The sequence below is a fragment of the Pogona vitticeps genome, chromosome 3 (assembly GCF_051106095.1).
Source record: "Pogona vitticeps strain Pit_001003342236 chromosome 3, PviZW2.1, whole genome shotgun sequence".
In the NCBI taxonomy this organism is placed as follows: domain Eukaryota; kingdom Metazoa; phylum Chordata; class Lepidosauria; order Squamata; family Agamidae; genus Pogona; species Pogona vitticeps.
In genome coordinates, this window is record NC_135785.1 from 181,368,527 (window position 1) to 181,385,194 (window position 16,668).

The 16,668-nt window shown below is 40.3% G+C and overlaps 1 protein-coding gene across 8 annotated transcripts in view; it reads left to right on the forward strand.

Moving 5' to 3' along the window:
* The window catches only part of TBL1X (transducin beta like 1 X-linked), a 195,542-nt gene that overhangs the window by 128,975 nt on the left and 49,899 nt on the right, over positions 1-16,668 (forward strand). For all 8 annotated transcript variants that reach the window (XM_072994387.2, XM_078390371.1, XM_020786717.3 and 5 more), the window contains one exon: positions 7,300-7,407. The gene's annotated coding sequence lies outside the window, so the exon portion shown is untranslated. The remainder of the gene's footprint in view (positions 1-7,299; positions 7,408-16,668) is intronic.

Sequence of the window (16,668 nt, forward strand, 5' to 3'; positions counted from 1 at the left end):
GAATTTGTTATACAGTGGTGCCTCGCTTAGCGAGTGCTTCGCTATGCGATGAATTCGCATAGCGAGGGGGTCCGGGCCATCGCTGGAGCGTTCGCTCAGCGATGGCCCCTATGGCGATTTTTCGCTTTGCGATGATCGCTAAGTGATTCGCTTAGCGATCTTCGCAAAACGAAGCGGGGGAGAACAGCTGATCGGCGGTTCCAAAATGGCCGCCGGAAGGTCCGCGCCGCATTTTTGCGCCCTGCCCTCGCTTACCGAGGGCGCGAAAATGGCGGCGCTATGGAGAAACATCGCTTAACGGTGAGTTTTCAAGCCATAGGAACGCATTGAACAAAGTTCAATGCGTTTCTATGGCTTTTTTAGTCCCGTTTAGCGATGTTTTCGCATAGCGAAGGTTAATCCGGAACGGATTAACCTCGCTATGTGAGGCACCACTGTACTGTATTCTCAGAAACATTATCTCATGAGATGGTTGGGCAGTGTCATCGAAGCAACCAACACGAACTTGACACAACTCCGGGAGGCAGTGGAAGATAGGAGGGCCTGGCGTGCTCTGGTCCATGGGGTCACGAAGAGTCGGACACGACTAGACGATGATGACGATTCTCAGAAACACCGCACCCACTCTACCTCTGTGTAGTGGCTTCCTTGATTTATTTCCAAGTGCTGTGCCATTGAATGGAAAATAAAAAGAGAAGAAAGAATCGTTTAGAAGAAAAAAGCAAGAAGGCAACTCTTGTGCGGTTGCAGAATGCCTCTATTCTAGCCTTGCGAGGACTAAAGCCAGACCAAAGTAGTTGGACTTGGTAGCTTTATAGGCCCCTTCCAGTGCCAATATTCTATGAATATATGCATTGCTAGGTTCAATGTGAGGTTTTCCTCCTGAATAAGCTTCGGAAAACTTTGAGAAAAGGGAGGGAACTTGTATACGTCACAGGATACAAAATGGCTCCCTAACCCAAAATGCATGACAAATGATACAGGGACCTGCCTTCTCTAGGCATCACTCCTCTCACACTTTAACAGTTGGACATTTTACTGTCCACACTGGGTCGAAGACAGAATTTCTTCAGTTTCACCTTCCCCCTCCCTTTACTGGATTTTACTGGATTTTTGTTTTGATTGGGGGGGGGAGAGGGGCACACGGCCTAACTGAGCATGGATTATGAGAGTATCTGGACCTTGCCTAATATTCTTTGAATGAGACAGCTGTTGCCAACGTCAGTACTATAGTTGGCTTCTGCCATCCGAGTAGTAAAGTGAGACTGCAGTGCTTTGTGCAAGACGGTGGGCTTTCTTCAGGAAGACCACCACTTGTGCAACTATAGCACATACACAGGTATTGCAAACCTGTGTTATGATTCCTGTTCAGCAGGAGCTCAATAGGATACCAGCCCTTGTTTGGAAGTGTCCTTACTTCCTATTTGGAGAATCCCAGGTTTGAATTGCACTTTCACAACAAAGTCATATGAGGTAGCTTTAGTACTACCATTACATTTTCCAGCTTCAAGCTCTTTTCCCTTTATAAATAGGCTGACCTACCTTGTAATAATAAATTCTAAAAGCTTCAGTTGCTTACAGCTTAATGTCCTGTATCAATGCCTACCATATAAACTCAGCAGCTGTTTAAATAGGCTTTTTTTTTTTAATTTGAAAGGAGAAAAACCACTTATCAAACTATTGGCTGTAATAAAGACAGGAGTGAAGAACTGAATCAAAGCTGTAATGCATGGCTTGCCTATTCCATTTTTTTTTTTACCCCCTCTACATTCTAAGTCTGGAGTTCAAAGCAGTTTGAGTCAGTGTGGTCTTGCCCTGCCAGAGATGAGAAGGTGCCCCATGGAGCAGCTTAGATGTTATGTGAGTTCCCCATATGGCATGGCAGCTGCTTCCACGTTCTTTGGACCCATGTCACACTAGTAATGTCTGCCGAGAAGGAACCACATGACAGCAGTGTTGTTATAAATAATGTGTTACTGAATAATAACATTGAGCTATAAACAGAAATGCCGTTTTTTTAAAAAAGCAGTTTTTAAAAAACTGTGAGAAACATGTAAATTAAAAAAAATGTCCTAGCATCCAATCAGCAACAGCCCAATTTAAGTCCCAGAAACCTCCCTGCATGAAAACAGGCTAGAGATAACAGAGATAAGGGGAGCCGATCTAAACTTCCTTGGGCAGGGAACCCTCTGATCATACCAGGACCAAAGAAAGGACCTTCCACAATCACCTTGAAGTCCAGTTTGTAGTGTGGCCACACGAGAAAAGGAAAGTAGAGCTCATGCACCCATAAACAGTTGTGCAAAAGAGGGAGTTGTGACCAGTATGTAGCTTGAACCACACACAGTCTGGCTAAAAGAAAGGGTTCTAGATGGGTACAGATCTTTTTAAATAGCAAGTATTCCTGCAAATTTCCTCTCAAGGAAAAAAAACTGTTCTCTTACATTTTCAGATTGGTTATTCATACCTTTAGAGACTACTGCACCCTGACGGTATTTAACATCTGTTAAGTAAACATTCTCCCCCCCCCCCCCCAGCTTTTACAAAAAGGAATGAAACTGGCTTACAAAAACCCCATCAAAATCTTGGTGAACTGTAATTATGGCTTGTGCTATCGTGAATGTGAACTGAACCCAAAGAAAAACCATAATAGTAAAACTAAATATATTTGCTCTATTAATAAACCATAGTAAGCCAAATATGTCTTATTTTGTTTCCATTCCACAGAAGATAAATTATTACGGTTGAGTTTCCGTTCTGGTTGTTGTGTTGAACCAGTTTCAAACCAGTTTTTAACTTCTTCTGACTTTTTAACTCTCTGAGGCTTTCTCTGTCAGGGTTAGAGATCCCTGCCACTGATCCTTATGTTTTCTGCCCTGCCTCTCTGTGAAGATCAGGATTAGGGCCAACGCTTGGGGCTGAGCAGAAAGATAGCCTAGTTGTTGTTTTTTTTACAACATCAAATGATATAGTTTGGTTGATGCAAAAACGAACCATGAAGAACTCCAAAAGAATCTCTTTGAAGTGAAATGAAATGGGTGTTCATATGGCAAGTGAAATTATGCGTCAGCAAATGTAATGTACAGAGGAGCAAACATTCGTGTTATACATGCTGCTAGAGTCTGGGTGAATTGCAATCTTGGTATGGTGGTGGATAGCTCACTGAAAATGTCAACACAGTGTGCAGCTGCTATGAAAAAGACAAACAGTTCCATGCCGTGGGTCATTAGGAAAGGAGTTGAAAATAAAACTGTCAATATCATGATTACTTTATACAAATTTATGGTGCAGCTATGACTCAAAAATGCCATGGAGCTGGGAAAAAAGGCAGGAAAAGGCATTCAAAATGATCATGTGTCTGGAGCAACTCTTCTCTGAGGTGAAATTAAAATGTCTGGGGCTTTCTGAGAGGTACACAATATTTCTTTAGCAGAGACAAGAACGTGAGTAAAAGGTGGGGAGGGAACCTGAGGTATTCCAGTTAAACGATGGCAGAATCGGGAGAGTTAAAAGAAAGTACTCGTTTATACAGAGTATAGTGGAAGTCAGAATTTGCTGTCATATGTCGCTATGATGGCCAACCATTTCGATGGTGTTTAAAAGGGATTTTTGACTAATTCATAGTGGATATGGCTGCCAACAGCTACTAATCAGGGTGGATATATATGAACTTCCATATTGGAAGCAGTACGTCACTGAATGTGGGTTGCTGGGGAGTATGAGCTCGTGTCATCCTTGTGAGCTTCCATAGGAAACTAGTTAGTGACAGAATCTGGTTCCTAGCATAGTGTACATATGGAGACTGCCACAGATGCAAATCGTACAAGAACAAAAACATTTGTACTATGTTTAGACAGCCTTCGTTTAGAAAGCTTTATCATGGCTGGTCATAAAATGGCTTCACTGGTTATTTGTTGTCTCACCCACCCCTCAAATATTCCACATCCATTAAGGAACAATTATTTCTAAAATGGTCTGTACCTAAGGAGATATGCTATGGGAAGGTATATCTGTTTTGTTTTTGTGGTGGAAGTGACGTAATTATAATGAAGCATTAATGGTAAGCTGGCATTTTGACTATCCCAATATTAATGGAATAGGGCCCCTATTACTGATGATTCAGTCGTCTGTCAGCCTGATAAATGGATTAGTGTAAGAGGTATTCCAGTGGGGAAATAGAGCCCATAGGGCTTCCAGCTAATTATATTTAAGTTGTTTAGTACTGCTGGGAAGCAGCATTTAGGCAATTGCTGAAAGCTTTGATGCAAGGTGGCCCTTTAGACTCTGTGTTCAGAAACTCATTATCCTTTCAGGCTTGTGTTGGATGGATTCTAGGAAGCTGACATGAAATGGAGAACAGCAATAAATAGGCAAGAGGACATTTTAATTCCGCTTCTGATCATGTCCTGATTCAGCAGCTATTACTCTGTGTGATTTGTATGTCATACCTGTATTCAGAAAACGATTCTCCTTTAACTTGATTTGTTATCTCTACAAAACATTTTACTTTAATGCAATCTCAATAAGAGTCTTATCCGATCTGTCTAAATAAAAATTTGGAGGGGGGAGTGTTTTGTGTATTCCACATTCCCACGAGCCCAGGTGGTGCTGAGAGTTCAAAGCACCTGTCTTAAGATCTGCATCTGATGTCTTGATTGGTCTTGTCTCCTAAGTGCAACCTTGCAACTGTTATCTAAGCTTTATGACTTCAGAACTTGACTCATTGTATGGCATGCTTCATGATGGACAATCCTTTAAAACTATACAGAATTTAATCTTGGTGTGAATGCAAAATCAGGGGTAGCTGCAGAAGTTATACTGCATATTATCTCATGAGCTGCATTTGCTTCTTTGCTCCCAAGCGCAATGTGCTGTATCTACACTTATTTTCATAGCATATATGCCTCTCTTGCTTTCTTTTTTATCATTCCTCCTACCAACTGTTTGCCATTTTAAGGGAAGTTGCTAAAGCTGTTTTGTGTGGTTCCTGTGAAAACTCCTATAATGCCCTACGTGCTGTGAAGCTCCTCACAATTCCGTACTACCGACCGAAGGACTGCCAAGGTTGTGCCTTAGGAGTCTGAAACAGAAGCAGATCCCTTCCTTTTAATTTCAGAGATTCACCTTGTGATTTATTGGCTGTTTTTACTGTGTATGTTTCAGAGAAAATTGCTTTATGGATTCTTCTGAAGTCTATGGATGTCTTAACAGAAAACTTTAAAAAACAGACATAAACTCTAATTAATTAATTGTTGCATTACTGAGTTACTGAGCATACAAATATTTGCAGGTTGTCCCGGCACCTGCATATTTTAGGTTATAGATCTTGCTTTCCTCATTCAATGGAATGCAGTACAGGGGTGAGTGCACCTAGCTCTGTAAAGCACTGGAGAATTATTTCTCTCAGCTGAGCAATGGGACTGACTTTCTATGTGCACTTATGCAATATATGTATGCCTGTTATTTTCTTCTTCTTCTTCAATATTGTGCACACATACTTTACGTGGACATCAAGACACGTAGAGTAGATGACAAAGACATGTATTATCCAGTTACAATTGGAACTGGGAATGGACATGTTTCCCTACTAAGTTTATCACACATCTCTTTTAGTTCCAAAAGTTCTGTTTTGAAAGAAGGTTTGCCGCAACAGCAGTAGCTGAGGGGTGCTCAGCTAGTGGAGGAGAGAAGACTGATAAAATACTTTGCAGGATAGTGCTAGATGATTCCTTTTCACAGTTCTATTGCTATTGGGCACTGTGCAGAAACCTCACCTAAATCTCCTACTCTACTTGGCTACAGACAGAGTCTCTCAATGAGGTGTTGGTCTTCAACCACATACAGTATATAAGAAAACTGGACTTAGTATTGGTTGCTTTCAATTCACTTGACGCTCACATTCCAGTAAATTCTTTCTTCTTGATATTTTAGAGTTCACATATTTAAAGAGCTAGGGTAGGAAGTTCCATGTACGCTAGACCATATATAATCCGCATATGGTAAAATGGGGGTGATAGGCAGGGAAGGAAATATTCCATGCCAGCTCTATAATGTTTTAGGTATGTGCCTGCCCAGTCTTTGGTATCAAGGACTTGGGAGGGCTCTGTGTTTCCAGTAGCTCTGAAGTTGTTCGGCACCCCCCCCCCCGAAATGTATCCATATGAGGGTGTTAATATTAGTGGACAGTAAATGCTGGGCCTGCATCCTCAAACCAGTCCAAATTCCAAAGCTGTTATCCATGTCTGTGGGGCAAGTCTGGTGCAAGTATTTTGTGACCTTAAATTGCAGGGGGTAGGTAGAAGCAGGTCATCAGACAGCTTAGGTCGTAAATAATTCCAAGGATTCCTGGCAAGGCAGAGAGAGGTGAGACCGTTAATGACTTGTCTCCAATGAACTAACTGAAGGTGCTCACAGAATTTATAGTTCTCAGCATGCATCCTTCAGGAATCCAGCTGTTTGTAGTTAAGTTATCCAGAGACCCTGAAATGCTGATACAGATTTTTGTTTGAATCTTCTGAGCCTTTGTCGTTCTCCTTTGAAAATGGACCTTATGTCCACCAAGCTCTTCTTGTCATCCAACGCTTTGCTGGCCAAGCTGGCCTCAGCCCTTCCCCCTAAGGCTTCCCTGAGAATGATGTCAGCTGGACCACTGAGTTCCTCCTGTTCACTCCCTCTCCCCCCCCCCCCAGCTGCAAGATAAACCCTTCTCTTTTGGAAGATGGCTGATTAAGGTGAGGAGTGACAGAAGGGCCTGCACCATCTCCAACTGACAGTAACCACAGTTAGCTTTGTGTTTCTGGGAGCATTATGATCTGTGTGGCTCAGATCCAGACTACCAGAAAACTGTTTTCTCCCATATGATCCTGCTCATCTGTTGAGATCTTCAGAGGACGATGCTGCGGAAACTAAATATAGAGCCTGTTGCACACAGGACACGTGCTGTACTTGTAAGTGGTATTTTAGAGTTTATGGAGATATGGTCGCATCCTGTGTGCCCTGGGCTTCTCAATGTTATCCAGGTGATAGAAAACAGAGCCATGGTCCAGGAACGTTTTTCTCGCCACTGTAATATAAGAATGAAGTATAAATGGACCAGACTTGTCTGTGTTAAGACTGTAACCATCAAAGTAGTTCCTCTTTTCAGAAGAGCATGGGGATGCAGAAATTTAATTTGGTTTCATGTACTTTGGCAGTCAGATGTTGTCATAACTGATAGAGAAGTGGCGCGCAGGATGGGCATCGTGTTACATTTTCAGTGCAAACATGATTTGACCAAAGATATGTATTCTCTTATTCTAGATTTCTCCACTGTCAAATGCAAAGATCTCCATGGTAACTCAAACCCCCAGCCTCTTTTCAGCTGCCTGCAAGAAGCAGTCTTCAGCAGCTCAGAGGTCTCACGACCAGGTAAGCTGGACAATTCAGGACAAGAACTGTAGTGTTCCTGCTTATTATGTTTTATCTTAATTGCAAATGGAAGTTGCATAGATTTCTAAGCATGCTGAATTACTATAACTGCAGGTTTTTTTAAAATTAGAAAAACAGAGGTCCTAGTGAAGAATTCACCCTAAGAAACACCTGTATTCCACCAATGAAAGTTCTTCTACTTGATCTGTAGGAGAAGATAAATAATTCTTGTTATAACCATCTTGTGTTCATGGGTCCCATTCTCCCCACCCCCTTTGTTCCCTCATGCCTCTCCTCCTCTGGTGTTGCACTAAGCATTTTGAAAGGTTTACTTCTATTTTTAATTAATAGTTTGTAGTTTTGTCTGAAACAATAAGTGGTTAATTTTGACTCCGTTGTGAAAGAAAATAACCTGAAAACTTTTATAAGGAGAACTGCAAGAAAAAGATCTTTATAAAAATATTGCAGTTAGCATTAAGAGGTAGACAATAAAAAATGAGGTTTAATGTTGTGGAGTTCTGTGGTTTTAGGCATACTTCCAAAAATGGGCTTTAAAAATCCTAAGAATAGCAGGGGAAATAAGGTTTTAGAGACAAAGATGTGTATACATTCATTTGTTAATTTATTAAAATATGTAGATCCTGCTCTTCCACAAAACTGTTTCCACACCAAAAAGTTCACAAATGGTTTTAAATGATCAGTAATCAAACAATAAAATTTAAATATAATAAAGTAAGTACATTCCTGAGCTGCTTTACACTCACCCTGTAACCTGCTGTCTATGTGGGGCCACCTTTGAAGAGATTTTGAAAACTTGAGCTGGTACAACAGGAAGCATAGAATCAAAATCATACCACATGATATGTGAGTTGCTTTCTGGGCCCAATTCAGTTTAAAACCGAGGACAATGCAGGGTCTGGAGATATACGGCTCTGCCTGTGTTGTTATGAACCTGTTTGGATGTTAAGATCTTCAGGAGGGGTTCCCTTGAAAGTATAATCAAGTCCAGAGGCCACCTTGAATGGTGCATCTCCTGTATTGCTTCCACAGCTGTGATTTCAGAGTTCTGATAAGTTTTGCAGACATGATACTTTCAGCAAAAGTGTGAAGATGCATCTTTTCAGGCTGGCCTTTCAAACTGTTATACTGACGGCAGTGATGATTTTGATTGCTTTATTTGTGAATATATTGGGTTTATTGTTCAATCTGTTTTTAATTTATTTTCAATCTATTTTAATTTAACGATAACTGCTATGAGTCCTTTTTTTTCAGCAGAAAGGTGGCATATAAATTTAATGATAACATTCCGAAGACAAGAGTGAGTTATACATGTATTAAGACAGGGGAAAAAATTAGCAAATATAAGCAAGCTTTTGGTTTCCTACAGGTTTAGCACCACAGAGCAGTGGATGGTGAAGAAAAATAATGGCCAGATGTACGTGCTTTGTAAAAAGTGAGTTTCAAAAGGGAGATTGCAGATTCAAGTCAGAAGTGTAGGTTTACTTGATGATATTGATTGGAATGCCTCTTCCTATCTTTTTTAGACAAATGGTTACCAGTTATTCGGTATTCCTCCCCCCCATCCAGGTATCTTCCATGGTTAAAAAAAACAACACCCACACACCCACCCATGTAATGGTAACAGTAATTATGATGATGAGTGTCATGATGGCAATATATACTCAGTCATAGTCTTGGCAAGTACCTTGACAAGATCTAATTAAGAGAGAAGGTGTAACTGGTCCAAGTGCTGCCAAGTGCTGATTTTAGAAAGTGGGGATGTCATGAGTGAATACAGACTACAGATTTTTAAAAAATAATTGAATCAAACATTAATATAAATGAAAACAAAAACAAAGTCATTTTCATCACAGGAATGCATGTCCTCCATCACCCCCACTCCTTTAAACTAATAAACAGGCAAATCCCAGGCTGCAGACAACACAGAAAACCAGTCCTGTATACAAGTCTTTAGTGCAGGAATTAGTAACTCTCTGATTCTAGAAGTTGTTCCCATGCTCGCCCACCATTGCCTTTGCTGGCTAAGGCCGCTAGGAGTTAGAAGCCGAAAGGCTGTATTCTGGAGGGCCACAGTTGCCTGGTGCTGATGTAGGTCTTGCTGAAGGTGATGTATTCCAGAATGGCACTGCAGTTTGGGAACCTGTTGTAGCGGGCACGCTGGAGCCTCTAATATCTCAGGCCTCCAGGAGGTGCTCACTCTTCCACTCAGCTGCTGCCACCAATACTTCAGTTCAGTATCAATTAGTTAAGAAGACATGTGTTGCTTTGATAAACTAAAACTTGTTTATTTGATCAGTAAAATAACATAGGTAAATCACCAGTTGTTAATCAATAACTCTCACTCACTGACACACAGACTCTTCTCTCACTGACTTTTTGGCTCACAGGCCCACAGACTCACTAATCTCACACTAATCACAAATCTCTCCAAGATCTCTTCCCCCTCATACACCTTACACCCTTATTTATATCCCAGATCCTCCCCCTTTTTGCACCACCTTCCGTCCCCTCATTGGCTGCTGTTCCACTGCTCAGCTGTGACGGACAGGTGAGGGCAGGGCTGAACACTACACCTGTAACCTGGCCCCACACCACACTGATGTCATGTTTGTTCTGTAGATGTTGTATCACTGAACAGTACCTCAAACTGAGGTACTTGATTTGAGAGGCATGCAGATCTAAGCGCATGTACATTATTGCAGAAGCCATGCTAAGTTGTAATTAATGTTATGTTCTTCAGCATGAGTGTATCTTTTGTGGCTAGTACTGCAAAAGTAACAGTTACCTGGCAACTAGGCCTTAATAGTTGTTAGAAGGATTGTTGTTGTTTTTAAACTAATGTTTAATATGCTAATTTGAACTGGGGGGAACTACAAATACTATTTTTCTCTTGTCTTTCTTCATTATGTCTTTGCGACAAGCGGAATTTACTCTGCTACATTTTATAGGTTTCCTTAGGCAACCTTTGATTGCAGCACAATAGGGTAATATTAATTTGCCCATTTACTCTAGAGTGCTGTATTCATCATATTGTCCAAATCAATCTTTATTTTCTTAGAAAGTTACTTAACTGAAGGAAGAGAAATACATAGTTTGGATGGTTATTCAAGTTTTTCTGACACAAGCATTTGTGAAATCTTGAGCAAATGTCAGGGCTGAGCACTCCTGCTACCCCTCCCACTGGATTGAGTACAAAGTTCCCAGATTCCTTTAAACCAGTGTTCCCCATTATCTCTGAAGCTGGTAGCTGTGGTTTAAAAATTGCTTAACAAAAGGAAAAAGATGAGTGTCTGGTTCCAGTTTCATGAGCCATGTCATATAAGCCTCAAAGGGTTGCCTAAACTAGACCAAAGTATAAGGTATGTTAGGCTTCAGTTAAACTAGTATGGATTCAGAGGAAAATCTAGCTTGGTGCTATATGGTTTAAAAGCTTATCTGGTGTCAGAAAAACCAACATTGATCAATAGAAGACTGATTCATCATAAACTGCACATTGTCTCATATGGTCAACAGTGTAACTGTGATCTTTCAGGAAAGAACCAGATTTGGCCTGGATGTAAGATTTGCTTTCAGTGGGCAGAAAGAACTTATTTTCTAGATTGGAAAAATCAAGAAAAGGCGGCATAGTAATCAAAACAATACAGATCCAGGAGCAGGCAATCCCTTTAGTCAATCATTAAAAAAAAACAAAAACAAAGAGTGAGCTTTTTGTCATCAAAAGCTTGCGGTTTGTTTTTTGTTTTCTTTTCCATTTGGGGTTTCTAGACATTTCTAGACAGCCCCCGAAATGTCTGGTCTTGTTTTCGATACTGTAGCCTACTGTGTTCTTTAAAGACTGGTTACCTGTTTTTGACGTTACGGTTTGCAAAGTTTCTCGTGATCATAAGAAAATTTGGAATAAATATCAGTCACCAGGATATAACTCTAAGCAGTATTAATACAGTCATAAAAATCACGACACAGGAAGCAGCAGCGGCCACCAAAAAATATTAAAACAACCAACCTAATGAAAACCATAAATTGGAAACAGGATTACTAAAATAACAAAACAGACTTGGAGGACAAGATGACTTTAACCTGGTGCCAAATTGGTGAAAACAATATGTGCATCCCTAAGCATTGGATGAATTTGACCCAACTCCGGAAGGCAGTGGAAGACAGGTGGGCCGGTCCATAGGGTCACAAAGAGTCAGTCATGACTTAAAGACTAAACAACAAACAACAACAAAGCATTGGATGAACCATTGAAAAGGAGTTTCTTCCTGGTTGACCTTTGTGTCACTATTGGTGCTTAGAGTACCCTGACCTAGTGCCTGCCAGGTTAAACTCGCTGTAGAGAAAAAAAGGAATAAAAATATTAATACACTTCTAGAGACTATGTCTGTTTTTTATTCATGAATGAGTGTTCACTCTGTTATAATTAATGCTTGAGTAGAACAGCAGGAGCTTTACCAAATAAGATATCATCAGAATTTTATTGGATTTGACCTAACAGAGGTAAATTGATTTTTAATATCTCAGATTTTGCAGCTAGTATTTTGAAAATGCTGTTACATTTTTTTAAAAATATACCTAATTACCTAGTCCACTTCCATCTTCTTATGTGCTGTCAAGTCACAAACAATTTAAGGTTCTCCAAACAGGGTTGGTAAGGTATGTGAGAAGTTCAAGGAGTGGTTTTCTCGTTAAATTTCCATGGCTGAGGTGGGATAGGAAGCCTGTTCTTCTGAGTCTGATTCCAAGATCACACACGCTTTAACCAGCTGGATTCCTTTTCATGTTCGTATACGGCTCCCCATCACTTGCTATGGCTAATGGCAGCTAATTGACAAGGTTCTAATTGACAAGTTGCACAGTCAGGTGCATGAGTGGGCATGTGGCTGAGATGTGCCTTGACGCCCTTGCCAGTTACCTGCAGCAAATGACACAAACCTAAAGCCAACACCAAGAGGATTCTGGCCAATGTTTGTTTCACAGCTTAATCTGTAGTAATAGTGCATATGCTTACCATGAATTACAGCAGTTTAATGCAGTTAAGTTACTGTGCTTTAATTTCTGTATTATTCGACACCATGCAATCAAGGTTTAGTTGGAAATAAGTATTTGAGAAATTCAGATATTACGTTTGTCTTCATATTATGAGTTTGGCATTTCTTTCTGAGCAAATTTGTTTTAAGAGGTAGTGATTCACACACACACACGCATACACACCCTCTAATACATGTATATGAGGTAGTATATATATATATATATATATATATATATATATATATATATATATATATATATATATATATATATATATATATATATATATATATATATATATATATATATATATATATATATATATATATCTCCTTCATAGTGTATTAGAGGTAGACTATTTTCAGTTGCTCCAGATAGATCTTGTTCATGTGCTTACCAAGTCACATGTCACATTTTAAGGTGGGTCTTCAAGGGAGGATCAGAGTTTGAGTTTTCTGAAGCTATTCATGCAACTCTGTTCCATTGGCTTCAGCAGAATTGGCTACAGCTGTAAAGAATGTTCCCTGAGGGGAAAGTAAGTATCAAGTTGGCATTGACAGGCTTTGCCTGACAGGAGGCTCCCATGTCAAATTGTTTAGTGCTCATCAAGAACTATACAAAGATTGCCAGAGTCTTGGAACCATCAGGCTTGTCGTGCCGTTCAGTGAAAAGGTCTCAGTGTTTTGTTCACAGTGCATTTTCCCTCTAGTTTAACTACAATGGCATAAGGGTGCACTGGGTATCGGAATGGAAAAATGAAATCATAATGATCTGTGTTGCATCCAGGGAGACAGGCAAATGTTTATTACATCAGATGAAATCGTACACTTGTTTTTAAGCTTTACGAGCAGGATCCTATGGGTTATTTACTCCAGCACAGGCATAAATGATGTGCAGATTGCAATGCCAGGTCCCTGCTAGTTAACAAGTTACTACACGTATCTCTTGCCGTGCACCAGCCCACACACCTGGCGTGCAACAAGGGAATTGATAGGGAAACTTGCTAACTGGTGGCAGTTTGTTTGCTGAAGTTTATGTTGCTGTATTTTAGCTGTTGTGACTAACCAGTTGGATTTTGTAGCCACCTACTGCATGGTATGCAGAAGCGGCCTCTGAGAACTGGCAGTTCAAAAGCTGAACTGGAAACTGCAAAGATATTGAATGGAATATATACCAGTGGCAGTGAACGTTTTTCGGCCCAAACTTGGGGGGGGGGGAAACAACCTGGCGGCTGGCAGAGAAACTGGAAGTAGTGGCAGAAGGGGGAATCCCAGGCATGGAAATGCCTCAAGACCCCACTCCAGATCCACCACCAGTGCCAGCCGCTCCGGATCCTGGCCCGCCGCCTATCGAAGCGCCAGCACTGCGGTCACAGCCACCTCCTGAGGTTTGGCCCCGGGGGAGACTGCCTGCAGAAAGGGCTCTGCGTGCCATAGGTTCACCATTTTTGATATATACAGTCAGTTTATTAGTAATTGTTTTAGATCATTGCTATATCTGCCATTAGGATAGTCTCATCTGCGTATCTTAAGTTCAAACCCTCTGCATGTTGAAATGTGCATCTGGGAAGGGGACTTCCGCCTCTAACTGGTGGTCAGCATTTTTTTTACTTGATGACAAAACTAGATGAAAAAATTCAGATAAGGTAGCTTACTTGTCTGTATTATCTTTCTGCCTTACTGTGTTGCCGAAAAAAGAAATCAGTATGATTTCTGAGTATTTAAAAAAGTGAATTACTTGATGGAAAGTACAGTACTTGCCTGGTTAAGGAGGTAGTTGTTAAACAATTTTTTTAAAAAAGGAGACAAACATGCCGTTTTGAATGGGTGACCTATTACTGTAAGCCAGCCTTCCCCAATGTGGTGCCTTGCAAATCTGATGGGTTTCGAGCCCCATAATCCCCATAACTAGGGGATTTATAGTGTAACACATCTGGAGGCCACCAGGTTGCCATGAATTTGCTCTATGATTACGAATTCAATCTGAAATTGTTTTATATGCCCGGGGCTTTGTTTTTCTGCAGAAATTACATATTTTGCTTGGGGAACTGTTTCTTCTCTTCCTCAGCCTCCCTGCAGGTCTCCTCCCACTTTTGCACTTCGTAATTAGAAGCTTAGTTCAAAGATCAATGCATCTGGTTACCTAGTTCTTGATCCTTTGCCCAGAGCGTGTCTGCCACCCACAGTGCTAATTAACAGGTGACACAGATGGGTTTAAAGGCAATGATGACAGCTGCATCAGTGCCCTGCTGTATTCCATATCTGTCACAAAGGACATGCTAGATTCCTCCAGGCTGCATGATGGCAGACTGAGAAATAGAGAGGATGCTGAGTATGAACTGTGCCAGTACATATGGATGAATGTTTCTAATTGCTACAAATGCATATGGGTTAGCAGACTATTTTAAAAGCGGTGTTTACATACTAGGATTATTGGTATGTTATATTATTGTGTGCCATGGTTTCTTGGCCTAAGATGAGATCATGAAATTTGAAACAGCATTTACTGTTTGGTACAGCATAGAATGATGGTACCCTTACTGAAAATGAAAAGATAATAAGCTCCCCCCTCCCCCATTAAACATTTGTTTCATATTTTCATTATAGCTGCTTTGTGTTTCCATATTTTTGGGGGGGAGGGGAACCATGATGATTTAATTTTTAACTGGCTCCATTAACAAATGCATTGAAGTCTTAATATAAACCTGGCAGCCTCTGAGGTAGGCAAATCCTATTATGGTGGGAATTCCTTGAAGTAGAGGGATGATGTTATATGTGTATGTCTGCAAGAGAAACTGTTTCTGGATTGGTGTGCAGAAACCATTTGGGGGTTGCGTGTGATGGTGATACAACCATGAAGAGAAGCAGACGAGAAGCTACTGGATGGTGGAACAGAGGGACATGGGCAATCACTGCCCAGAGTGGAAAGAAAAATGAAATAAGGTGGCTTGCCAGCCTCTCTAATAGCCTCCTGAAAAGAACTGGGATAATTTTTTCCACCTAAAACAAAATGAGATGACAGCATGTCCTGTCCCTTCCTATCTGAAGGAATGGCTGTAGTGGGGAGCTTTCCTAAGATCTTATACTAGGAAGGCATCTTCAGAGATCTGAACAGATACAGTATTTATTCGTGTATGGTATGATTATACCATGCATGATTATGTAGATTTATATATGATTATAGCATATTTAAAGGCAACTACAATATGTGTACTGGAAAAACTTCTGTTGTTTTTTTAATGTTGTGCGTGGGTTGCTGAGAGACTTGTTTTAGTTATGCAGTTCCAGTTAAGTGAAAGATAATGTTCCCATTTTTAATTAGTAACTGCAACTGTATCACAACTGCAAAATGATTTCATATGATACGAAGACTTCTAGCTTTAGTTTTGTTTTTTGCTTGTTGACCATAGCTGCCTTGGGTTTTTTTTTTAAAGGAGAAATGTGGAATAAAAATATTTTAAATAAATAAATAACTGTAAAAATGACACAATCATCAGTGGAAACCAAGCCCTTCCAATGTACCGAATATGTACTAAATTGCATCTATTAAATATAGCAAATGTGATCTATCAGCGTGCATCCTTTTTTGGAGACTTGCTTAAAAGTAGTATATGGCCTATCCTTTTCTCAATTTATCTACCACCCTGGTAACCCATTCCCTATAACAGAACTAGACAGTTCTAAGATGCATATCCACTTGAAGACTTCTCTAGCAGCAATCTGTGTGAGAGTTTAAGAAACATTTAATTATTCTTACCTCAGGGAAGAAAATATGTGTGTCAGTGTTCCTACAAAATGATGTTGTTAATTCATTCTTCATGTATAATATTTTTGCTGAGTGTAGCCCCTAACTGGGAAATATTTCAGGTAGAATCATTTGGCTTCACTAAATAAGACTCTATGAGTAAAATTGAAGGTTTCTAATAATTTGGGGTTTGCTTGATAGCTCCCTGCATTAGTTCTCCCCTACAAACATTTCTAGACTTCAGAAATTGTGGTGCCTCACTTAACGTCGTTAATTCGTTCCAGCGAAATCGCTGTAGAGTGAAAACGTTTTAAAGCAAAATTAAAAAGCCCATTGAAACGCATTGAAAACCCCTCAATGTGTTCCAATGGGCTGAAAACTCATCGTCCAGCAAAGATCCTCCATAGGGGCGGCCATTTTCGCTGCCTGTAAAGTGAAGAATCAGTCCAAAAACACAGCCATTTTAAG